General features: G+C 44.0%; 1 pseudogene; it reads left to right on the top strand.

Moving 5' to 3' along the window:
- Positions 1-1,282: 1,282 nt before the first annotated feature.
- On the top strand, positions 1,283-2,892 carry LOC141489777 (ATP synthase F(1) complex catalytic subunit beta, mitochondrial pseudogene; annotated as a pseudogene).
- The last annotated feature ends 1,775 nt before the right edge of the window (positions 2,893-4,667 follow it).

Here is a 4,667-nt window from a genome sequence, read left to right as displayed (position 1 = left end):
AGTAAAGAGTAGGTCAATTTATTAGTGATTGAGTAGAGAGGGAGGATTATAGACCCTGGAGATAAGCAATTCACAAAATAAATATAATTCACAGAATTGCAGGATCAGAAGATGAAAGAGGGGACTTCCAGCCAGGCCAAGATAGTGGAGAGAAGACAGGCACACTGCTAAATGTCTCCTGATCTTCACTCATATAGAATATAAAACAAACCTCTTAACAGAAATCCAATCCACAAAACCCAGAAAGAAAAACCAGGAGAACATCTGCCTCAGGATTTGTCTTCCAGATCATGGGTGATCCATGTGCAGAGGGTGGACTCTGCCAGGAGCACAGACCGGGTGAGAGCCTGGGAGCCTGGATTAGCCTCAGATTAGCTTGCTTAGGAGAGAGGCTAGAGCCTGGTTAGCTACTGGGGATTGGGCCAACTAGAGAGCAGAGGCATTGGTTGTGGTGCCAACCATCAGGAACTTGCCGGCAGGGCTGGAGGGAGAGTTCTGGTGCAGGAGAGCTGCAGACATTGATCCCTGGGCTCTTCTGGTTGGGAGGAATTCAGAGTCCTATCTTCATTTTAGCTGAAGCCTCTTCCCAGAACAAACACAGTTACAGCCCACTTTATGTCCCAGGCTAAGGCCTACCAGCAAAATGGGCTCCACTGTGAATAGGGAGAATGAGTATCTCACCCCAGGGTATAGCCAACTATTGATCAAATATAAAAGTATTCAGCAACTTCAATCACTCCCTCCAGGCCAATGAGAAGGGCCTCAATCAAGGTCACAGGCACTCTGGAGAAAGCAATAAGCACCCCCTACTGGCCAGTTGAAGTTATTACACTCAGTGAGCAAAACCTCTAGCACCCCTACTGCCCAGCTGGAGATATTATACTCAGTGAATAAAGCCTGTAGGGATCCCAACACCAAACTTTTGTGAACCAGTCCCTCCCCAACACAAGGTCTTAGGATAATAAAGAAAGGCCAGCACAAAGGAGGGTCCATAGTAAAATTCTTGGAAGGAAAAGACCCTAACTCAGAGAGACCTAAACCTCTAAAGAGAATATGACCTGGTCTCCAGCACAGAAAGACTTCCTTGGAGAAATAAGGAAGGAATTTAAAAATCAATTAGAAAATTTGAGAGAGAAAATTAACACATTGCAACAAGAAAACAATTCTCTCAAAACCTCAATTGATGAAATGGAAAACTCTTACAAAAATAGAATTGACCAATTAGAAAAGGAGTTGCAAAAGGTAAATGAAGAAAATTCTTCTCTTAAAAAAAAAGAATGGAATGTTGGGGCTGTTTGGCTGTGCTGCCGCTGCCTCGGCCTTGGGCACCCTTCGGGGCCTCGTCGCTTCGGCGCCGTTGCCCCAGGCCCAGGCCTTGCTACTGGCTGCCCCTGCCGCGTTGCAGCCAGCCCGGGACTACGTGGCCCAGACCTCCTTGGCCCCCAAGAGTGGCGCCGCTGCCCAGGGCCGCATGGTGGCTGTCATTGGGGCCCTGGTGGACATGCAGTTCGATGAGGGGCTGCCCCCCATCCTCAACGCCCTGGAAGTGCAGGACTGGGAAACCAGGCTGGTGCTGGAGGTCACCCAGCACCTGGGTGAGAGCACAGTCTGGACCATTGCTATGGATGGTACTGAAGGGTTGGTGAGAGGGCAGAAGGTCTTGGATTCTGGTGCCCCTATCTGGTGCCCATATCTGGTGCCCCTGTGGGGCCCGAGACACTAGGAAGAATTATGAATGTGATTGGAGAGCCCATTGATGAACGGGGTCCCATCAAAACCAAACAATTTGCTGCTATTCATGCTGAGGCTCCTGAGTTTATAGAGATGAGTGTGGAGCAAGAAATCCTGGTTACTGGCATCAAAGTTGTGGATCTTTTGGCCCCATATGCCAAGGGTGGCAAAATTGGTCTGTTTGGTGGTGCTGGTGTGGGAAAGACTGTATTGATTATGGAGTTAATCAACAATGTTGCTAAGGCCCATGGTGGTTATTCTGTGTTTGCTGGTGTTGGTGAACGAACCCGAGAAGGCAATGACTTGTACCATGAGATGATTGAGTCTGGTGTTATTAATCTGAAGGATACCACTTCCAAGGTAGCGTTGGTATATGGTCAGATGAATGAACCACCTGGTGCTCGGGCCCGGGTAGCTTTGACTGGCCTCACTGTTGCTGAATACTTCAGAGACCAAGAGGGTCAAGATGTACTGCTTTTCATTGATAATATCTTTTGATTCACTCAGGCTGACTCAGAGGTGTCTGCTTTGCTAGGCAGAATCCCCTCTGCTGTGGGTTACCAGCCTACCTTGGCCACTGATATGGGAACCATGCAAGAAAGAATTACCACAACCAAGAAGGGTTCTATCACTTCTGTGCAAGCCATCTATGTGCCTGCTGATGACTTGACTGACCCTGCTCCAGCCACTACCTTTGCCCACTTGGATGCTACCACTGTGCTGTCTCGGGCTATTGCTAAGCTGGGCATTTACCCTGTAGTGGATCCTTTGGATTCTACCTCTCGGATCATGGACCCCAACATTGTTGGCAACGAGCACTATGATGTTGCCCGAGGTGTGCAAAAGATACTGCAGGATTATAAGTCCCTCCAGGACATCATTGCTATCCTTGGTATGGATGAGTTGTCAGAGGAAAACAAGTTGACAGTATCCCGGGCCCAGAAAATCCAATGTTTCTTGTCTCAGCCATTCCAGGTTGCTGAGGTATTCACAGGACATATGGGGAAGTTGGCACCCCTGAAAGAAACAATTAAGGGATTCCAGCAGATCTTGGCAGGTCAGTATGACCATCTCCCAGAACAGGCCTTCTACATGGTAGGACCCATTGAAGAAGCAGTGACAAAAGCTGAAAAACTGGCTGAAGAGCACTCATGAGGAGTTACTCCTTCTGTCACACATCCTAAAATTTCAGTTGTCTGAACAAACTACACAAGAACTTTCATTGGAAAAGCTGTGTACTCTGAAGAATATTTAAACTTTTGAATAAAATGTACATCTCACAACTCATTTTGTGTGTCTGGGAAGAGTGGGTTTGAGATGAGTTCATCATCATATTCATTTTTCTTGTTTCCATATACTTAATGGCAAGTCCCTAAATAAAAGCATTAAAGTACAAAAAAAGAATGGAGTCTGTGGAAACTAATGACTTTATGAGACAGCAAGAATCTGTTAAACTAAACCAAAAAAAAAATAGAAGAAATAGAAGAAAATTGTAAAATTCCTCTTCAGCAAAACCACTGACCTCTAGAATAGATTGAGGAAGGACAACCTGAGAATTATAGACCTTCATGAAAACATTGAAGAGAAAAAAAAAACTTGGACTTAATATTACAGGACTTAGTGATGTAAAATTGTCTTGATATCATGGAAACTGAGGGCAAAAATAGTTATTGAAATAATACATTGATCCCCTCCAGAAAGAGATCCTAAAATAAAAACACCAAGGAATGTTGTGGCCAAATTCCAGAACTATCAGATAAAAGAGGAAATCCTATAAGCAGCTGGAAAGAAACAATTTAAATATCAAGGAGCCACAGTAAGGATTACTCAGGACCTGGCTGCATCAACATTAAGGGACCGAAGGGCCTGGAATGAGATATTCCAAAGAGCAAGGGAACTTGGAATGCAGTCAAGAATCCACTATCTGTCAAAAATGAGCCTTCTCTTCCAGGGGGGAAAAGATGGTCATTTAACAAAATGGGAGACTTCCAACAATTGCTGATGAAATGATCAGAGCTAAATAGAAAACTTGGACATCAAACAGGAGGTTCAAGAGACACATGAAAAGATAAAAATCAAAAAGGGGGTAAAGAGAAAAAAAAGTGCTATCCAATAAGATGAAACTGGCTATATCCCAGCATGGGAAAAAGATTCTCATAACTCTTGAGAATTGTAACTCTATCAGAGAGAATATACTTAGCCAGAAGTGATGGACACTCATGACTTATCCATGAGACTGCTATCCAATGGGAAGATTGGGAGATAGACTCTAATAGCGCTATAGAATTGTAACTGTATTAGCTAGAAGTGATGGATACTCATGATTTTCTGTGACTCAGAATAATTTAAAATCACTACCTCCTGAAAAAGGGGGACAGGAAGGAGGTGGGAGGATGGAGGGGATTGAATGGAGGTAGATCTCATTGCATAAAGAAGTACAAAAGACCAATTGAAATAGAAGGGAAGAAGGGAGGAGATGAATAACACCCAAATCTTCCTCTCATCAGACTTGGCTTAAAGTTAACTTATACACACACTCAGTTAACTTAAGAAACATTTTACCTTTCAAGTATTAAAGGGGGAAAAGGGGAGGGGGATGGAGACAGGGAAGGAGAGAAAAAGGGGAACTAACAGAAGGATGGGAAGGAAAAAGGGAAAAAAGGAAAGGGGAAAGAAACGGGAAGGAGGTTGATATAGGAGGACAAACACACTGAAGGTGGTGGTATTCAGAAACAAAATACTGGGGAATATGGATAATGTGAAAAAGGGAAACTACAATCAGAGGGAAGATAGCATGGAGGGCAATGAAGAGTTAGTAATTATAACTTTGAATGTGAATGGGATGAACTCTTCCTTAAAACATAAGCAAAAAGCAGAGTGGATTAAAAACCAGAATCCCACAATATATTTTGCTTCAACTGAAGTGAAAAAAGCAG

Source organism: Macrotis lagotis, chromosome 5, assembly GCF_037893015.1.
Source record: "Macrotis lagotis isolate mMagLag1 chromosome 5, bilby.v1.9.chrom.fasta, whole genome shotgun sequence".
In the NCBI taxonomy this organism is placed as follows: Eukaryota; Metazoa; Chordata; class Mammalia; order Peramelemorphia; family Peramelidae; genus Macrotis; species Macrotis lagotis.
Note: the sequence above shows the minus strand (reverse complement) of the source record. Positions and strands in the feature narration are given on the sequence as shown.